The 21056-nt window shown below is 49.0% G+C and overlaps 1 long non-coding RNA gene across 1 annotated transcript; it reads left to right on the top strand.

Moving 5' to 3' along the window:
* The first annotated feature begins 2755 nt into the window (after window positions 1-2755).
* Window positions 2756-15871, top strand: LOC134729074 (uncharacterized). Its single transcript, XR_010109922.1, has 3 exons — window positions 2756-3362; window positions 8285-8520; window positions 14229-15871. It is a non-coding gene; the product is annotated as an uncharacterized LOC134729074 (long non-coding RNA).
* The last annotated feature ends 5185 nt before the right edge of the window (window positions 15872-21056 follow it).

Genomic DNA, 21056 nt, shown 5'->3' with positions numbered 1-21056 from the left:
GGCTGCAGTGAGCCAAGATCACACCATGGCACTCCGGCCTGAGAGACAGAGCAATGCCCTTCTTTTTTTTTTTTTTTTTTTTTTTTTTTTTTTTTTTTTTTTTTGAGACGGAGTCTTGCTCTGTCGCCCAGGCTGGAGTTCAGTGGTGCGATCTCGGTTCACTGCAAGCTCTGCCTCCCGGGTTCACACCATTCTCCTGCCTCAGCCTCCCAAGTAGCTGGGACTAAAGGCGGCCACCACCATGCCCGGCTAATTTTTTGTATTTTTTCAGTAGAGATGGGGTTTCACCGTGTTAGCCAGGATGGTCTCGATCTCCTGACCTTGTGATTCGCCCGCCTGGGCCTCCCAAAGTGCTGGGATTACAGGCGTGAGCCACCGCGCCCGGCCTGAGCAACACCCTTAACAGAAAGTAAGGAAGTGCTGGATAAACAGAAGTATTATGGCATGTCAAAAGAACACAGGAGCCAACCCAAAAGAGCTTCAGATGGGCAAAGCTGGAACCATTTAAGCAACAAAATAAAGAACAAACAATCGGATTATAACCCAAGGTACAAAATAAATATATGTACGTTCATACCGATGTAAATTCTGATTGAATAGTGAGAAAGGGTGGCTCCTCCCTACAAAGGATTCCAAACAATATATTAGATGCATCCCCATCCAGGAGGTGGAGTTTAATCTCCCCACCCCCAACAAGCCTGGGCTCCAAAGAATGTTGTAGAAAAAGCGAAAAATAGTGACTTAAGAGTAGAGAGATCTGGCGGACACCACCTTAACCAAATGATTAGTGTGAACATTACCAGAGATGGCGTGCCATGTACCCGCTGCTAGGATGCCGTGAGAAGGGCATTCCACCTTTTTTTTTTTTTTTTTGAGATGGAGTTTCACACTGTCGCCCAGGCTGGAGTGCAGTGGTGCAATCTCAGCTGACTGCAACCTCTGCCTCCCGGGTTCTAGCAATTCTCCTGCCTCAGCCTCCCAAGTAGCTGGGACTACACGCACCCCACCACACCACACCCAGCTAATTTTTTGCATTTTTAGTAGAGACGGGGTTTCACTGTGTTGGCCAGGCTGGTCTCAAACTCCTGACCTCATGATCCACCTGCCTCAGCCTCCCAAAGTGATGAAATTACAGGCATGAGCCATCACACCCGGCTGGCACTCCACCTCTTTAGTGTTCTTTCCAAACACCCATAACCCCAGGCTAATCATGACAGAAACATCAGAGAAAATCCACATTGAGGACATTCTACAAATCTCCATCTACAAAGGAGTATTACCAGACTCCTCAAAACTGTCAAGGTCACGAAAAACAAGGAAAGACTGAGAATCTATTACAGACCGGAGGAGAATAAGAAAACATGATGGCTATGTATAACGTGGCATCCTCAATGGGATCCTGGAAGCGAAAGAGGGCATTCTATGGGAAAACAGGTAAAATCCAAGTAAAACCTGGAGTTTAAGTAATGTGAATGTACCAGGCATGGTGGCTCACACCTGTAATCCCAGCACTTTCAGAGGCCAAGGTGGGAGGATACCCTGAAGCCAGGAGTTCATAGACCAACCTGGACAACAAAGCAAGACCCCTCTCTCTACAAATAATTTTTTTACAATTCAAAAATAGGCCGGGCGTGGTGGCTCATGCCTGTAATCTCACCATTTTGGGAGGCCGAGGCAGGTGGATCACTTGAGGTCCAGAGTTCGAGACCAGCCTGGCCAACATGGTGAAGCCCCATCTCTACTAAAAATACAAAAATTAGCCGGGCGTGGTGGTGCATGGCTGTAATCCCAGCTACCTGGGAGGCTGAGACAGGAGAATCTCTTGAATCCAGGAGATGGAAGTTGCAGTGAGCCTAGATTGTGCCACTGCACTCCACCCTGGGCGACAGAGCAAGACTCCATCTCAAAAAAAAATGGAATTTGCCATAACTGATTCTTTAGTGTGATAGTTGTACCAAGGTAATGTACAGTGTTAACAATAGGGGGAACTGGGTACAGAATATATGGAAACCTATGTCCCACCAGAGCAACTTCAAATTTTTCTGCAAATCTCAAATTTGCCCAAAATAAAAGTTTATTTGAATAAAAGCTTGAGCTCTAATTGAAGTTTTAAAAAAATGTATCCTTTTAAAAATGCATTCAATGAACACACATATAGAACTTCACCTGCTCAAGGCACTATTCTAAGTGCAGCACAAATGTTAACTCCTCATTGTGGTATTGTTATCCCATGTAACCCCTCTGCTGCTGTCTGGCTCAGCGGGACATTCTCCTCCACTTACTATCCTACCTCTCAGCTCATGTTTGCAGCCTGTGGTCGGCACCATATCAACCAAGGTTGGTCTCAGCCCCTGCTCTGATTGCCATCAAAAAAAGTGTCGTGCCCTCCACACAGCTCCCAAAAAACAAACAAAGGCCATTCACAAAAGACCTCTGTGTGTATCAGATGTCTCTGCTGTTTCAGAAGCAGCGGTTGGGCAGCCTCCACCAGACAGAGAGCCTGGCCTCTGACCCCTCTCCCCCTCTCTCCTCCCCTCCCGCCCTGGTCTCTCGGTTTAGTTCATGCTGAGGTTGGTCGCTTCTTTCATTCACTGTCTCCTACGCAGTCCATGCCACGGGGGATAAGTTTTTCACAAGTGGCTTTTTTTCCCCACAGTGAAGAGACGTGGCCTGGGTCTGGAGTTCCTCAACCGGCAAAATACGACGTGAACAGCTCCTGCACCCAAAAAGGCCCCGAGTTAACTCTGCTGCATAGGCGACGGAGGCACGGCGCCGCCAGTCGGGGACGCAGAGCGAGCGCGTCCTCTGGGATTTGAAGGCCGCCCCCGTCAAACTTGGCATTCGGGGGCCTGCGTGTTCCGGAGCTACGGAGCGGCAACTGAGGCAGGAGCTCAGGACTGGGGGGAGAAAGAGAGACCCTGGAAGTGATTAACGTGCCCCTTGCTTTACAGATGTGGCAGATAAGACACGAGAGGGAGCTGTGGTCCCCGAGGGGCTGTCCCGGGAGGGAGCGAGGTGGGGAGGGGGAGCAGGCCCTGCCCCGAGCGCCCCGCGGACTGAGCGTCTGGCGTGCACGGCGGTGGGGTTACCGTGGGAGGTGACACCCCAGGGTGGTGAGGGCACGCAGATGAGGCTGGCCTGAGGGGTGCCTGCTTTGGGGAAAGCAGTCTGTGGAGGGAGGGAGGGAGGGCGATCGCGGCCCCACGCGGGTTGTGCTGCTGAGGCTCCGCGCCGCCCGAAAGGCACCCTAGCCGGATTCGCCCTCCGACGCCCCAGCTGGGCGCACTCACGCGGCTCTCCCGCGGCTTCTCGGGAATTCGCCTCCAGGGCAATCAGCTCTTCGCACAAACGTTCAAACCAAGGTAAGAGCTATCAGATTCAGCCAGATCTGCTTCCGAAGCCTGGCCAGGGCCCTAAGCACCCCCACCCACACGCTCAGAGGCGGGCGACGCCGAGGCAGCGCGAACCCGCCCCACGGGGTCAGCTCCAAGGCGCCCTGTTTAGCGTTACCTCTGCGACCCTGGGATGGGCCTGGGCAGGGGCTTGCTTCCCCTGGCTAAACGCAGTCAATGAAGGGGGTTCACTTTCCTAAATACGCCGGCCCCTGCCCATATCCCCCGTGCAAAAACGCAGGGCCCCTCTCCCTCCAGTCGATGGTCCTTAGGCGTCGGAAAGGGCAGAAGAGTTCGCTTTTCTCCCAGCCCGAAGCTTAGCCTAACAGGGCCCTGCCCTGGATGGGACCCCACCCACCCCTCCAGGAGCAGTAGGTCCCGTTGAGTCACGATATTATCCACCCTGGTAAATTTGCTCGTATGTTACCAAGAGGAGGAGGCTGTTAGGCCCTTGTCAGCCGTGAGCTAGGATAATCTAGAGAACAGAAAGAAGCCATCAGGTGCAGGGTGCCGGAGGGACATCTAAGCAAGGCAGGCCGCATGTGGCCTCATGGACAGTGGGGATGAGAAATGGCACCTTCTCCATTCTGCCTGGAAGCAGGCAGTGGGCCAGGTCTCTCTCAGCCGGGCTGAGGACCCTGGACAGAGCTCAGATTCCAGATACAGTTCCTCCACAGAGTGGGGTGGGAATCTGGGTGGGAATCTGGGTGGGCCCCACCCACTGAGGCTCACCCAGGCTGCAGGAATCCCTGGGACCTAATAATACACACAAATCAGAAAACGGGCTGCAGGCCCTGGCCATGCAAGGAGAGAAAGAAAGCTGACGCCTGTCCTAGCCTGTCCCCACTGGCCTTGCCCTAAAAGCAGCAGGGCGTCTGGTCCCAGAGCCCAAGGCCTCACTGGCTGGGCAGCCAATAGCATCCCTATATCAAGAGGATGAGCACGCTGCAGGGAATGGCAGGCATGTGGCCCAGCTGTCACAGTGAGCACAGCCCCGTGGGCCCGCCTGGGCTGCCTGCCTCAGGCTTCTCCCACTCCACAGCCTCCTTCCTGCCCCAGGCCCTGGAGCCAGCAGAGGAGCTGCAGTCAGACCAGCTCAGGCACTTTCAGCCTAGTTAGGAAGACCAGGCAGCTGTAGGGAGGGGAAGGGGAATAAATACAGCCTGATAATGGGGAGCCTGTGAAATGGAACACAAGGAGGTCGCTTAGAGGACGGCAAAGGTAAAAACCTGCTTAAGGAAGGCGGAGGGTACTGTTCTCAACACTGGCTCTGACTGACGGGTTCTAGAGGGAAATGCTCCCTTTCATCTCCCACCAGGAAGGAGTCTGAGAGCTTCCATGCCCCAGACTTGCCCACCATCCCCACCACCACGTCCCCTCTGAACATTCTGTGACGCTAGAGACACAGGCTCCAGGACTTTATGATCAACCATCAGCCTTATTTTTCAGATCTACTCAATGGGAATACGTCTAGCTTTCCTCCTAAGCAGGCAGCTCATTACATCCTTGGCCCTGGAGGAAAGTTCCCTTCACCCAGTTCAGGGTGGACACAGATGCCAGGAGACTCGCTGATCAGCCACCAGGCCCTCTCTGAGCCGTCCCTGGGTGTAAGGACCTGCATGGGCTCCTAGGGGGCACGTTATGAAGGAAACTTGGCCACTGCTTTCAAGGAGTACCTGAGATTAACAAGACCCAAGTGAGAAAGCTGGTGCCGAGGGAGGGTGTCCAAGGAGTTCAAGGCTACCTTCTGCCCAGAGTCGTGGACCCCACACACACAGCTCCGTGTGCATGTGAAGGAAAGGCAAAGCAGTTTGAATTCCTGATCAGAAGGGTGGGAGCATGGTGTGGAGTGAGCTCCCAGGCCTCCCTGGAGCCAGGCACCTGAGGCACTGAGAGACAACGTCCCTGAGAAGGGGCCAAAGTGCAGAGAAGGAGGGGGTGGTGCAGGGGATGGGGGAGGGTGGCGCAGGAGAGCTCAGGGTGTGCACTGAGGCCGCGGGCCCAGGGAGCTCCCAGGCAGGGTCTGGATGTTCTTGTCTTTCCCCCAGAGCATGAGAACCCTGGGGAGATGCCCACCAGAGCCACTCTCCTGGCTCTTAAGTTTGGATTTAAAGCTGTGCTTACTTATCCAAGGGGCTGGGAGAAAGAACAAGCCCTTTGTCAGTGGCCCTCTTCTTCCTTCTACGTTCAGGCAGAGTGTGGGAAGGAAAGGACAGCTGATACCCAGGAGCCTCCAGAAAGGAGGGGGCTGTGCCATGGCCAGGCACCCCTTCACCCCCCCACACCCCAGGCATGGTCATCGGGCCCTTGGAGCTTTGCTGGGGCCAGGACTCTGCTTCGGCGTGCAGGCAGGACCTGGGAACCTGGGTCTCTGGCATCTTGTTCTGAACGTGGGGATTCTTCCGGAGGGCAGAGCAGACGTGTGCCCATGCCTCTTCTCCACCAAACCCAGGAGCTGGGAGCGAACGGCAGGGCCGGCATCCATCCCAGGCACACAGGGGGCACACATCAACTCTGGCTGCCCATCCCTCTCTGAGCATTGCAGAAAGGGGGCTGCCGCAGGGCTCCCAGCTCACCCCAAGTTCCTCTTAGCAATAGAAAACCTGAATTCCCCTCTTCTGAGTATTTTGAAGGCAACAGGATGTACATGTTCAACATTCATCTTCTGGTTTGAGCTCGTTCCGCGGTTCTAGCAGGGGAGTGGTATACACTTGACCACAGAACCGTTGTCCTCTATCAGAGAAGATCCTCCTCTTCCACCCAGCACGCAGCTTCAGGAGAGATCCACATGGAGCAGTGAGGGAGGAAAGGGATGTCTGCCTAAGCCAGCAGGTGTCAACCCATTCGAATCAACCCTCTGCAGAATGGTAGCCCCAGGCGGCGTGCCTGTCATTTGCTCTGATCATCTATTATGTGCACCGCATGATAGCAGCAGCCCCCCACCATCTGTTTAGGATCCTTATTATGTGGGTGTCACATTTAAGTGCTTATTAGCACAGCTTCCCTGAGCCCCTCCTGCAGCTGCTACCACCCTTTGGTGCCAAAGCCCAGGCGGTTGTTCTTGTTGACTCTGTTCTCCTTCCCAGAACACTGATTACTGCTGGGAGGGCTGGCAACTCCCCACAGCCCTCTAGAGCAGCAGCTGAAAGCGCCTGTTATTAAAAAGGCTTAGAGCTCCTGATAAGAGAGAAGGATCGCTTTATAATTCCTATGTAGACTTCTAAATTATTCCCTCGGCCCTCATCCTCTGCCACCAGATTCCCCTCCACCAGTTGGAAGGCTTAGTTAACGAGTCAGATATGAGCAGGCGCTGATATAAAAATAGAGGCAGGCAGTGGGAGCTGGCACTGTGACTCACCGTGTGGCAGGCGTGGGGCTCTGCAGACAGCTGCAGGCAGGCCTTATGCCCTCCCCCTCGGCCTCCTCCTCCCCTCCCCTACCTCTCCCTGTCCCCTCCTCCCCTCTCCTCCTCTCTCCTCTCCTAGTTCCCTCTCCCTTCCTTCCCTTTCCTCCCCTTTCCCTCTCCCTTCTCCCCCACCCCCCACTCCTTCATCTCTCCTTCCTCCCTCTCCCCTCCCCGCTCCCCTTTCCAGCCCCAGAGCACAGGCCTTCAAGCAGACCCTGGGTCCAGCCAGGCTTTTTGAGCAGGTTTCTCATATTTATCATTCCCTCGAGGCAGTGAGTGAAATGGGAGGGAATGCCGAAATAGCACAGACTCTCATTCTCCTGCGGGCTTTTTGAGTTTTCTGCAGAGAACATTCTAATGACCCTCCCTGCCAGCCCCAAGACTCCAACAGACTGAGAGGAAGTAAAAGGGCTGCTGGGACCCAGGTCGTACCGCAACCTCAGGCCCAGCCTGCCCCCGTCTCCCCACTAGGCACGCCATCTCCAGGGCTCCCAACTTGCCTGGTTCCCCACACCAGCCGAAGCTCCCAAAGGAAGGTGCCCTCGTTGAGCATCCAAATGTGTGAATCAGAGACCTGAAAGCTGTCATTCAGTTCTCCCTCCTACACCCACCGAGGCCAGGTTCTGTGTGTATGTGTGTGTATGTGTGTGTGTGTGTGTGTGTGTGTGTGTTTCTCTCTCCCTCTGTCTCCTTAAAACAGTTCAATGGATTTCCATTGCTCTTAAAATAAAAATTATATATACATTCAGCAGTGGAGGGTCTGCACAGGCTAGATTGGCCAACTGTGCCTCCTTGACAACCCCACTCCACCCCTACCCTCTCTCCCAGCTACACTGACCTCCCTTCAGGACTTAAAGGATCCCAGGACCTTGCTAGAGGCGTTCAACCTGCCTTTCAGAGCTGCACTTGCTCTGGAAGCCCTTCCTGACCGAGGATTGGTCAATGCTGTCCCATGCCACACCCCTCCTTTGTAGCATGTGTGAAATGTGCAGAGGCACATTGGTTCAAGTTGCTATTTGGTTGTTTGTTTGAGATGGAATCTCACTCTATTGCCCACGCTGGAGGGCAATGGCACAATCGCGGCTCGCTGCAACCTCTGCCTCCCGGGTTTAAGGGATTCTCGTGTCAGGCCTCTGAGCCCAAGCTAAGCCATCGCAGCCCCGGTGACTTGCACATATACGCCCAGATGGCCTGAAGTAACTGAAGAATCACAAAAGAAGTGAAAATGCCCTGTCCCGCCTTAACTGATGACATTCCACCACAAAAGAAGTGAAAATGGCCGGTCCTTGCCTTAAGTGATGACATTACCTTGTAAAAATCCTTTTCCTGGCTCATCCTGGCTCAAAAAGCTCCCCTACTGAGCACCTTACGACCCCCACTCCTGCCAGCCAGAGAACAACCTCCCTTTTGACTGTAATTTTCCTTTACCTACCCAAATCCTATAAAACGGCCCCACCCCATCTCCCTTGGCTGACTCTCTTTTCAGACTCAGCCCACCTGCACCCAGGTGAAATAAACAGCTTTATTGCTCACACAAAACCTGTTTGGTGGTCTCTTCACATGGACGCGCATGAAATTTGGTGCTGTGACTCGGATCAGGGGACCTCCCTTGGGAGATCAATCCCCTGTCCTCCTGTTCTTTGCTCCGTGAAAAAGATCCACCTACGACCTCAGGTCCTCAGACCCACCAGCCCAAGGAACATCTCACCAATTTTAAATCAGGTAAGTGGCCTCTTCTTACTCTCTTCTCCAACCTTTCTCATTGTCCCTCAACCACTTTCTCCTTTCCACTCTTCAATCTCTCCCTTTTCTTAATTTCAATTCCTTTCATTTTCTGGTAGAGACAAAGGAGACACGTTTTATCTGTGGACCCAAAACTCTGGCGCCGGTCATGGACTGGGAAGGCAGACTTCCCTTGGTGTCTAATCATTGCAGGGACACCTCTCTGATTATTAACCCAGGTTTCAGAGGTGTCAGACCATGCAGGGACGCCTGACTTGGTCCTTCACCCTTAGCAGCAAGTCCCGCTTTTCTGGGGGAGGGACAAGTACCCCAACCCCTTCTCTCCATGTCTCTACCCCTTCTCTGCCTTTCTGGGGGGCAAGAAACCCCCAACCCCTTCTCCTTCACTCTTAGCGGCAAGTCCTGCTTTTCTGGGGAAGGGGCAAGTTCCCCAACCCCTTATCTCTGTGTCTCTACCCCTTCTCTGCTTTTCTGGGGGAGGGGCAAGTACCCTTCAACCCCTTCTCCTTCACCCTTAGTGGCAAGTCTCACTTTTCTAGGGGGCAAGAACCCCCAATCCCTTATTTCCATGCCCCAACCCCTTTCCCACTTTTCTGGAGGGTAAGAACCCCCGAACCCCTTCCCTCCGTGTCTCTATGCTCTCTTTTCTCTGGGCTTGCCTCCTTCACTATGGGCAACCTTCCACCCTCCATTCCTCCTCCTTCTCCCTTAGCCTGTGTTCTCAAGAACTTAAAAACCTCTTCAACTCACACCTGACCTCAAACCTAAATGCCTTATTTTCTTCTGCAATGCCGCTTGACCCCAATACAAACTTGACAGTGGTTCCAAATAGCCAGAAAACAGCACTTTGAATTTTTCCATCCTGCAAGATCTACATAATTCTTGTCGTAAAATAGGCAAATGGTCTGAGGTGCCTGATGTCCAGGCATTCTTTTACACATCAGTCCCTTCCTAGTCTCTGTGCCCAATGCAACTTGTCCCAAATCTTCCTTCTTTCCCTCCTGCCTGTCCCCTCAGTCCCAACCCCAAGTGTCACTGAGTCTTTCTAATCTTCCTTTTCTACAGACCCATCTGACCTCTCTCCCTTCCTCCCCAGCCTGCTCACCAGGCCCAGCTAGGTCCCAATTCTTCCTCAGCCTCTGCTCCTCCACCCTATAATCCTTTTATCACCTCCCTTCCTCACACCCGGTCTGGCTTACAGTTTCATTCCGTGACTAGCCCTCCCCCACCTGCCCAGCAATTTATTCTTAAAAAGGTGGCTGGAGCTAAAGGCATAGTCAAGGTTAATGCTCCTTTTTCTTTATCCCAAATCAGATAGCGTTTAGGCTCTTTTTCATCAAATATAAAAATCCAGCCCAGTTCATGGCTCGTTTGGCAGCAACCCTGAGATGCTTTATAGCCCTAGACCCTAAAAGGTCAAAAGGCTGCCTTATTCTCAATATACATTTTATTACCCAATCCGCTCCTGACATTAAATAAAACTCCAAAAATTAAATTCCAGCCCTCAAACCCCACAACAGGATTTAATTAACCTTGCCTTCAAGGTGTACAATAATAGAAAAAAGTTGCAATTCCTTGCCTCCACTGTGAGACAAACCCCAGCCACATCTCCAGCACACAAGAACTTCCAAATGCCTGAACCGCAGCAGCCAGGTGTTCCTCCAGAACCTCCTCCCCCAGGAGCTTGCTACATGTGCCGGAAATCTGGCCACTGGGCCAAGGAATGCCCGCAGCCCGGGATTCCTCCTAAGCCATGTCCCATCTGTGTGGGACCCCACTGAAAATCAGACTGTTCAACTAACCTGGCAGCCACTTCCAGAGCCCCTGAAACTCTGGCCCAAGGCTCTCTGACTGACTCCTTCCCAGATGTTCTCGGCTTAGCAGCTGAAGACTGACACTGCCCGATCGCCTCGGAAGCCTACAGGACCGTCACAGATGCTCTAGATAACTCTCGCAGTAGAGGATAAGTCCATCCCCTTCTTAATACGGAGGCCACCCAGTCCACATTACCTTCTTTTCAAGGGCCTGTTTCCCTTGCCTCCATAACTGTTGTGGGTATTGACGGCCAGGCTTCTAAACCTCTTAAAACTCCTCAACTCTAGTGCCAACTTAGACAATATTCTTTTATGCACTCTCTTTTAGTTATCCCCACCTGCCCAGCTCCCTTATTAGGCCAAGACATTTTAACTAAATTATCTGCTTCCCTATTCCTGGACTACAGCCGCATCTCATTGCCACCCTTCTCCCAAACCCAAAGCCTCCTTTGCGTCTTCCTCTTGTATCCCCCCACCTTAACCACAAGTATGGGACATCTCTACTCCTTCCCTGGCAACCGATCACATGCCCATTACCATTCCATTAAAACCTAATCACCCTTACCCCGCTCAACGCCAATATCCCATCCCACAGCACGCTTTAAAAGGATTAAAGCCTGTTATCACTCGCCTGCTACAGCATAGGCTTCTAAAACCTGTGAACTCCCCTTACAATTTCCCCATTTCACCTGTCCTAAAACTAGACAAGGCTTACAGGCTGGTTCAAGATCTGCGACTTATCAACCAAATTATTTTGCCTATCCACCCCATGGTGCCAAACCCATATACTCTCCTATCCTCAGTACCTCCCTCCACAACCCATTATTCTGTTCTGGATCTCAAACATGCTTTCTTTACTATTCCTTTGCACCCTTCATCCCAGCCTCTCTTCACTTTCACTTGGACTAATCCTGACATCCATCAGGCTCAGCAAATTACCTGGGCTGTACTGCTGCAAGGCTTCACAGACATCCCCCATTACTTCAGTCAAGCCCAAATTTCAACCTCATCTGTTACCTATCTTGGCATAATTCTCATAAAAACACTCGTGCTCTCCCTGCTGATCATGTCTGGCTAATCTCCCAAACCCCAATCCTTTCTACAAAACAACAACTCCTTTCCTTCCTAGGCATGGTTAGTGCGGTCAGAATTCTTACACAAGAGCCAGGACAGCACCCTGTAGCCTTTCTGCCCAAACAACTTGACCTTACTGTTTTAGCCTAGCCCTCATGTCTGCATGCAGCAGCTGCCACTGCTTTAATACTTTTAGAGGCCCTCAAAATCACAAACTATGCTCAACTCACTCTCTACAGTTCTCATAACTTCCAAAATCTATTTTCTTCCTCACACCTGATGCATACACTTTCTGCTCCTCAGCTCCTTCAGCTGTACTCACTCTTTGTTAAGTCCCACAATTACCATTGTTCCTGGCCCAGACTTCAATCCAGCCTCCCACATTATTCCAGATACCACACCTGACCCTCATGACTGCATCTCTCTGATCCACCTGACGTTCACCCCATTTCCCCACATTTCCTTCTTCCCTGTTTCTCACCATGATCACATTTGGTTTATTGATGGCAGTTCCACCAGGCCTAATCGCCACTCACCAGCAAAGGCAGGCTATGCTATAGTATCTTCCACATCTATCATTGAAGCTACTGCTCTGCCCCCCTCCACTATCTCTCAGAAAGCCGAACTAGTTGCCTTAACTCAAGCCCTCACTCTTGCAAAAGGACTATGCGTCAATATCTATACCGATTCTAAATATGCCTTTCATATTCTGCACCACCATGTGGTCACATGGGCTGAAAGGGGTTTCCTCACTACACAAGGGTACTCCATCATTAATGCCTCTAATAAAAACTCTGCTCAAGGCCGCTTCACTTCCAAAGGAAGCTGGAGTCATTCACTGCAAAGGCCATCAAAAGGCGTCAGATCCCATTGCTCTAGGCAACGCTTATGCTGATAAGGTGGCTAGACAAGCAGCTAGCTTTCCACCTTCTGTCCCTTACGGCCAGTTTTTCTCCTTCACATCAGTCATTCCCACCTACTCCCCTGCTGAAACTTCCACCTATCAGTCTCTTCCCACACAAGGCAAATGGTTCTTAGACCAAGGAAAATATCTCCTTGCAGCCTCACAGTCCCATTCTATTCTGTCGTCATTTCATAACCTCTTCCATGTAGGTTACAAGCCGCTAGCCCGTCTCTTAGAACCTCTCATTTCCTTTCCATCCTGGAAATCTATCCTCAAGGAAATCACTTCTCAGTGTTCCATCTGCTATTCTACTACCCCTTGGGGATTGTTCAGGCCTCCTCCCTTCCCTACACATCAAGCTCGGGGATTTGCCCCTGCCCAGGACTGGCAAATTGACTTTACTCACGTGCCCCAAGTCAGAAAACTAAAATACCTCTTAGCCTGGGTAGCCATTTCACTGGATGGGTAGAGCCCTTTCCTACAGGGTCTGAGAAGGCCACCGCAGTCATTTCTTCCCTTCTGTCAGACATAATTCCTCGGTTTGGCCTTCCCACCTCTATACAGTCCGATAGCAGACCGGCCTTTATTAGTCAAATCAGCCAAGCATTTTTTCAGGCTCTTAGTATTCAGTGAAACCTTTATATCCCTTACAGTCCTCAGTCTTCAGGAAAAGTAGAACAGACTAATAGTCTTTTAAAAACACACCTCACCAAGCTCAGCCACCAACTTAAAAAGGACTAGACAATACTTTTACCACTTTCCCTTCTCAGAATTCAGGCCTGTCCTCAGAATGCTACAAGGTACAGCCCATTTGAGCTCCTGTATAGATGCTCCTTTTTATTAGGCCCCAGTCTCATTCCAGACACCAGACCAACTTGGACGGTGCTCCAAAAAAATTGTCATCCCTACTATCTTCTGTCTAGTCATACTCCTATTCACTGTTCTCAACTACTCACACATACCCTGCTTTTGTTTACACTGCCGGTTTATACTGTTTCTCCAAGCCATCACAGCTGATATTGGTGCTATCCCCAAACTGCCACTCTTAAGTCTTAAAGTAAATAATCTTTGCCGGCAGGACTATGCTGAACCTCCTTAGGCACTCTCTAATTAGATGTCCTGGGTCCTCCCAATTCTTAGACCTTTAATACCTGTTTTTCTCCTTCTCTTATTCTGTTTAGTTTTTCATTTCATACAAAACTGTATCCAGGCCATCACCAATAATTCTAAATGACAAATGTTTCTTCTAACAACCCCACAATATCACCCCTTACCACAAAATCTTCCTTCAGCTTAATCTCTCCCACTCTAGGTTCCCACGCCGCCCCTAATCCCACTTGAAGCAGCCCTGAGAAACATCGCCCATTCTCTCTCCATACCACCCCCCAAAAATTTTCGCCGCCCCAACACTTCAACACTATTTTGCTTTATTTTTCTTATTAATATAAGAAGGCAGGAATGTCAGGTCTCTGAGCCCAAGCTAAGCCATCGCATCCCTGGTGACTTGCACATATACATCCAGATGGCCTGAAGTAACTGAAGAATCACAAAAGAAGTGAAAATGCCCTGCCCCACCTTAACTGATGACATTCCACCACAAAAGAAGTGAAAATGGCCGGTCCTTGCCTTAAGTGATGACATTACCTTGTAAAAGTCCTTTTCCTGGCTCATTCTGGCTCAAAAAGCTCCCCTACTGAGCACCTTATGACCCCCACTCCTGCCAGCCAGAGAACAACCCCCCTTTTGACTGTAATTTTCCTTTACCTGCCCAAATCCTATAAAACTGCCCCACCCTTAACTCCCTTCACTTTCTTTTCGGACTCAGCCCACCTGCACCCAGGTGAAATAAACAGCTTTGTTGCTCACACAAAGCCTGTTTGGTGGTCTCTTCACAGGGACGCGCATGAAACTCCCACCTCAGCCTCCTGAGTAGCTGGGATTACAGGCACCCACCACCACACCTGGCTAATTTTTGTATTTTTTAAGAGAGATGGGCAGGGCGCAGTGGCTTACGTCTGTAATCCCTTCACTTTGGGAGGTCAAGGAGGGCGGATCACAAGGTCAGGTGGCCTGAAGCAACTGAAGATCTACGAAAGAAGTGAAAATAGCCTTAACTGGAGACATTCCACCATTGTGATTTGTTTCTGCCCCACCCTAACTGATCAATGTACTTTGTAATCTCCCCCACCCTTAGGAAAGTTCTTTGTAATTCTCCCCACCCTTGAGAATGTACTTTGTGAGATCCACCCCCTGCCCACAAAACATTGCTCCTAACTCCACCGCCTATCCCAAAACCTATAAGAACTAATGATAATCCACCACCCTTTGCTGAGTCTCTTTTTGGACTCAGTCCCCCTGCACCTAAGTGAAATAAACAGCTTTGTTGCCCACACAAAGCCTGTTTGGTGATCTCTTCACATGGACACATGAGACAGAGACCAGCCTGGCCAACATGGTGAAACTCCATCTCTACTAAAAATACAAAAATTGGCCGGGCGTGGTAGTGCATGCCTGTAATCCCAGCTACTCGGGAGGCTGAGGCAGGAGAATTACTTGAACCCGGGAGGTGGAGGTTGCAGTGAGCCGAGATGGTGCCACTGCACTCCAGCCTGGGTGACAGAGCGAGATTGTCTCAAAAAAAAAAAAAGAGAGAGAGAGAGAGAGATGGGGTTTTACCATGTTGGCCAGGCTGGTCTCAAACTTCTGACCTCAGGTGATTCACCCACCTTGGCCTCCCAAAGTGCTGGGATTACAGGCCTGAGCCACAGCGCCCAGCCCATGTTGCTGTTTGATCAATATCTGCCTCTCAGCTAGAGTGCCAGCTCCCTGAGGGCCGAGACACTGATTTGTAGGTGCTCAGCAAGTGTCGGTTGAATAAATTAGTGAATTAATTGAGGATTGGAGGGGGTGCCAATAAGCAGGGCAATAGCAGGGGAGGGGGTTCTGGATCCATTTGGAAAATAAGCTGAAGAATAATGTCAACTCGATTTTAGATGTCTTAATTTCTCAGACTGAGGAGCAGCACAGCTCCCTCCCATGCAGTCCCATAACCAGGAAAGTGCATGGAGGAAAAAGGACACAGACACTTCCCTGGCTGGGGGGCCACAGTGCCTGTGCTCTCCTGTAGCCTGGAACAATTCACTTTGCCTCATGGTGCCCGGGGCTGCCCCTTGGAAAAAATACAGCCACCCAGTGCAGGGCTGGGACTGGGTGTGGGAAGTGAGGCGCATCCTCTGTGCTGGTGGTACAAGTGCAAGTGCAGATTCTGGGGCCTCTCACCTCATCCTCATCCCAGCCTGAACCAGTGGTTGCCTTGCCCATGTTGGGAAGAGATCCCATGATAATTTCAGAGATGCTGAGTTTCCTGGCTTAAAAATTCCTGGTCTCCAGTGCCAGCGTGGTGTGGGAAAACACATGCAGCTGCCCCATCCCCCAAACCTGGGAGAATGACCCTGGTAGGTTCCGCCCCAGGGCACCTGGAGATCTGAGCATGGAGGTCTTCCGGGAGCCTCACTGTACCTGCATGGTCCTGCTTCCACCTGCCTGCCTTGCACTGAGCACTAGAGGCTGAAACAAACATTAGCAGAAAATCCAGATTCTAGAAACAGATGACATGCGCCCTGAGATGACGCCCTAACATGCACCCTGACATGCGCCCAGGGATGACAGGCATCCTTTTGAAGCATTTACTTGAGAAGAAGTTCAAGTAGGGTTAAGTTATTCCATATAACTATATTCCATATCGCACGTCTCCGTGTCTGCAATGGTAGCGATACTCCATAAATATGTGTTGATGAATGGACAAAACTAAAGGGAGGGAAGAAAGTGGGGGAGAATCTTGAGCTCTGTAGCTTTGGAAGGAGAAAGAATACAGTGGAACCTTTTCTGAAGCTCTCAAGGAACGTGTCCTTGGAAAAATGTGACTCTCCCCCTTCTCCTAGCTTGCTCCCTCATCCTGCAGAAAAGCCGCTCCTCCCTCTCCCATGGCAGAATGGTATTGGCGGGGGAAACCCAATGTGCTAGGCAGAGCTGGGAATAGAACTCAGTCTCCTGAACTCCATATGTTTTCTTTCCACCGATGTCTGCTAAGTGCATCCAGAATTGCTCTGGTGCACGGGGCAGGTCAATGAAAGCAGCAACTTGAGCTCCTTCCAGCAGGTGCCGCCTTGCATCACCTATGATCCCATGTGTCATTCACGTGTATGATTGTATATGATCCTCTAATCCCCTGCCCAGCCCAAGCCTCTAAGCTCCTCCATCTGTCGCAGGAGCCTGGCCTCTGGTCATCAGCAGGATTGTGAATGGATCCGCCCAAACTTGTCCTACTGGAAAGATAATTCTGGTCTGCTGGACTAGTAGATCCTTTCTTTTCTGTTTAATTATTCATTTGTGCCTTTTGATTTAATATTCTTAATGTTAACATAACACGTATTTGTTGAAAAAATAATATTGGTGGAAACATTGAGGTACAAAAAGGTCAGGAAAAAAAAATCCCCCACTCTTCCACCCACGGAAGCTGTCATGATGATTTATCACTTTGACCTACTTTCTTCGTCCCTTTCGCCCTTCATTCTTTTTTTTTCTTTTTTTTTTTTTTTATGTTCATGGTTCAACTGATCCCTGTTGACACATGGCACATTAGCTTTGGGCTGCGAGGGCTCCAGGCATCTCGGCCTCCCAGCTGGTGGCCTGTCATCCTGGGAAAATTTTCAGATTCAGTGCATTTTTAGGCGCAGGAAAAAGGCAACAGCTTTAAAATAAGGCATCAGAATTTGGGACAAACTTTCCGAAGCCTACATGTGAGATTCGAGATGTTTTTCAGGGGTGGCTAAAGACAAACCTGGTAAGTAGGGTATGTTGAGGTCTATTTTTAGGGAATATGGTGGGCTAAATTCTTGGGATTAACACTCCTATTGAAACCAACTAAAAATGCTTGATAGAACGTTATTTTTTCTTGAGACAGGGTCTTTTTTTTTTTTTTTTGAGATGGAGTCTTGCTCTGTCACCCAGGTTAGAGTGCAGTGGCGCGATCTCGGCTCACTGCAAGCTCCACCTCCCAGGTTCTCGCCATTCTCCTGCCTCAACCTCCCGAGTAGCTGGGACTACAGGTGCCCGCCACCACGCCCCGCTAATTTTTTTGTATTTTTTTAAGTAGAGACGGGGTTTCACCATGTTAGCCAGGATGGTCTCAATCTCCTGACCTCGTGATCTGCCCTCCTCGGCCTCCCAAAGTGCTGGGATTACAGGCGTGAGCCACCGCGTCCGGCTGAGACAGGATCTTATTCTGCTGCCCAGGCTGGAGTGAAGTGGTGCAATCTCGGCTCACTGCAGCCTCCACCTCCCAGGCTCAAATGACTCTCTCTCCTTAACTTCCTGAGTAGCTGGGACTTCAGGTGCACGCCATTACCCCTGCTAATTAAAAAAAAAAATTTTTTTTTTGGTGGGGTTGGGAGCAAGGGGAGGGAGAGCATTAGGACAAATAGCTAATGCATGCGGTGCTTAAAACCTAGATGACGGGTTGATAGGTGCAGCAAACCATCATGGCACATGTATACCTATGTAACAAACCTGCATGTTCTGCACATGTAAAATGTGCAGAACTTAAAGTAAAATAAAAAATAATATTTTTTTTGTAGAGACAGGGTCTCACTATCTTGCCCAGGCTGGTCTTGAACTCCTGGGCTCAAGTGATCCTCCTGCCTCAGTCTCCCAAAGTGCTGGGATTACAGGCATAAGCCACCATGCCTGGCCTAAGAATTTTTTTAATCTTCTTATGAACACTGAAGAATTAACGGGTGGTAAAGAATTACTAAGCCAGAGTGTGGCATGATGGCATGTGCCTGTAGTGGCAGCTACTCAGGAGGCTGAGGCAGGAGGATCATTTGAGCCCAGGAGTTCAAGATCAGCCTGGGCAACATAGTGAGACCCTGTCTCTAAAAAATAATAAATAAATAAATATTTTTTTAAAATTCAGACCAAAAAAAGAATTAGCCAAAATTTAAGAAAAGCTGTAAGTGCAAGGATCCTAGAAATAGCTCTTGTCCAGAGAGTGTTTGCTTATTCCAACTACCTTGCACTTGGGGTTTAACAGCTTTGCAAAGCCTGGGGCCTCCTTACAGGAAACTAAGACCCTGAAGGTCTACACCATTGGGTAAGCTTATAGCAGTGAACTATAAGCTAACCCTACCCTACACCTACACTCAGGGAATTTGCAACTTGTCTTGGCACTGAGCGCATGGTCTTGGTATGGAGTGCTGATGGTCATGGTATGGGATGGAATGCAAACTTCTAGGAAATGGTAAATATAAACTCAGTTCTCATGTGTAGTTGCAGGACAGATTCATAATTCATATCACCTGGGGGACCAAGAGTCCTAAAGCTTTGAATTTACTTTAACACGGTCTTGGATTAGAAGCGTTTTTCTGGGAGAGGCAAACACAGACCATCTCTGGGGAAAGTCACCTTTATTCTAAGTGTCCCACAAGTAACTCTTCAAGGACAATGAACGTGGCACATTTAAGTGCACATGGAAACAAGGCAGCAGGAGTAAGAACTAAAGCAGAAATAACAGAAACAAACACAATGATTTCAGCCACTGGGATTATCATATCTATATTATTATCATTATTATTATTATTATTATTATTTTGACACAGAATCTCACTCTGTTGCCCAGGGTGAAGTTCAGTGGCATGATCTTGGCTCACTGCAACCTCTGCCTCCTGGGTTCAAGTGATTCTATTGTCTCAGCCCCCTGAGTAGCTGGGATTACGGGCATGTGACACCACACCCAGCTGATTTGTGTATTTTAGTACAGACGGGGTTTCACCATATTGACCAGGCTGGTCTCGAACTCCTGGCCTCAGGTGATCCACCCGCCTTGGCCTCCCAAAGTGCTGGGATTACAGGCATGAGCCACTGCACCCGGCCTCATATCTGTATTATTAAGAAACTATGCTTGCTCTGTTAAAGAAGTAAAAGATAAAATAACAAATTTTTTCAGGGAACAGAAAACTATAAGAATGTGACCTAGTTGATTTGGAAAATAATAAAACAATTTCTAAAACAAAAAAATTTAATACTAGAAATTTAAAACTCAATGATATTGGTTAACAGGATATTAAGCAAGTTAAAGGAAGAGTTAGTGAACTGGAAGATCAGCTGGAGGAAATTACCTACAATGCCATTCAAACAAACCCCCCCATAAAAATACAGAAAAGAAGTTGTAAAGTTGTAAAATGTAAGCAGCCTGGGAAACAGCAAGACTTTGTCTCTACATTTTTTTTTTCAGCTGGGTGTGGTGGCACATACCTGTAGTCCCAGCTACTTGGAAGGCTGAAGTGGGAGGATCACTGCACTGAGCTGTGATCATGCCACTGCACTCCAGTCTGGGTGACAGAGCAAGACCCTGTCTCAAAAAAATTATAAAAAATAAAAATTAAATAAAATGTAAAGAATATCAAGAAGTTCTGACACCCTAGTTTTTGCTTACAAAAAATTTTGCTTCTATTAGAAGGCATGTAAAGTAAAATGCACACCTTAAGGGTATAGTCCTGAATTTAACCTGTATATCCCAATCCTTTCTCAAGATATAGAACATTTTCATCACCACCAAAAGTTTCATAATGCTGGTTCTTAATCTCCTTCTCCACTCTCCAGTGGCAACCACAGTTCTAATTTTTTTTCCTAGTTTTGCCTATTCTCAAATTACAGTATATACTGCTCTGTGTAAATTTTCTTTTACTCAGCATGTTCTAGGGATCCATCATGTTGTTTTGTGTATCAATGGTTTGTTCCTTTTTATTGCTATGTAGTATTCATTATAAGCATACACACAGTTTGTTTATTCCTTTTCTTGTTGATGGATACCCAAGCTGTTACCAGTTTCTACTTTTATGAATAAAGCTGCTATTAGCATTCTTGCTCAAGTCTCTTTTTGAACATATGTTTTTATGCTTCATGGGTAAATTCCTAGCGGTGAAATTCTCAGGTATTAGAATAGTTGTATGTTTAGTTTTATAAGAAACTGCCAAATGCCTTTCCGAAGTTGTATCATTTTATATTCCCACTTAACAGAGTATGAGAATTTCAGTTACTCCACATGCTTGCCAATATTTGGTGTTACCAGTCTTTTTAATTTTAGCCATAATCATGGATGCATAGGAGTGTCTGCTATATCTTTTATTTTGAATCTTTCTGATGACATCAAGGGAATGGGCACTGTTCAAAAGGGAATGTCAGGCAGGGTGCAGTGACTCACGCCTGTAATCCCAGCACTTTGGAGGCTGAGGTGGGTGGATCGCTTGAGGCCAGGAGTTTGAGACCAGCCTGGCCAACATGGCAAAACCCCATCTCTACTAAAAATACAAAAATTAGCTGGGAGTGGTGGCATGAACTTGTAATTCCAGCTACTCAGGAGGCTGAGGCATGAGAGTCACTTGAACCCAGGAGACAGAGGTTGCAGTGAGCCGAGATCATGCCACTGTACTCCAGCCTAGGTGACAGACTAAGTGAGACTCTGCCTCAAAAAAAAAGAGGTGGGGGGAATGTCCCACAAACACAACGTTATCCAGCATGCTGTTGACATTGTTACAGACAAACAAGTTAAGGGCAATATTCTTGCCAAGATAATAAATGTTGTTATTGAGAATGTTAGGCACACAAGATAAATTCCTAAAACACATTGAACAAAAAAGATCAGTAAAAGAAAGAAGCCAAAGAGA

Source organism: Pan paniscus, chromosome 1, assembly GCF_029289425.2.
Source record: "Pan paniscus chromosome 1, NHGRI_mPanPan1-v2.0_pri, whole genome shotgun sequence".
Taxonomy (NCBI): domain Eukaryota; kingdom Metazoa; phylum Chordata; class Mammalia; order Primates; family Hominidae; genus Pan; species Pan paniscus.
The sequence above is the reverse complement of the archived record's forward strand: the minus strand, read 5'-3'. Positions and strand labels throughout refer to the sequence as shown.